The following is a 494-nucleotide window of genomic DNA, read 5'->3' as shown; positions in this document are numbered from 1 at the left end:
ACTACAACACGTAAATCACTAGTAGCTACAGTGCGTCAATGCCTCCAGACTACAGCACGTAAATCATTAATAATTACAGTGCGTCAATGCCTCTAGACTACAACACGTACATGCGTGCCTCTAGACTACAACACGTAAATCACTATCAACTCCCGTGCGTCAATCCCTCTAGACTACAACACGTAAATCACTAGTAACTACAGTGCTTCAATACCTCTTGACTACAACACGTAAATCGCTATTAACTACAGTGCGTCAATGCCTCTAGACTACAACACGTAAACCACTAGTAACTACAGTGCGTGCCTCTAGACTACAACACGCAAATCACTAGTAACTACAGTGTGTGTCTCTAGACTACAACACGTAAATCACTAGTAACTACAGTGCGTCAATACCTCTAGACTACAACACGTAAATCGCTATTAACTACAGTGCGTCAATCCCTCTAGACTACAACACGTAAATCACTAGTAACTACAGTGCGTCAATGC

This window comes from Mizuhopecten yessoensis, unplaced genomic scaffold, assembly GCF_002113885.1.
Source record: "Mizuhopecten yessoensis strain PY_sf001 unplaced genomic scaffold, ASM211388v2 scaffold715953, whole genome shotgun sequence".
In the NCBI taxonomy this organism is placed as follows: Eukaryota; Metazoa; Mollusca; class Bivalvia; order Pectinida; family Pectinidae; genus Mizuhopecten; species Mizuhopecten yessoensis.
Note: the sequence above shows the minus strand (reverse complement) of the source record.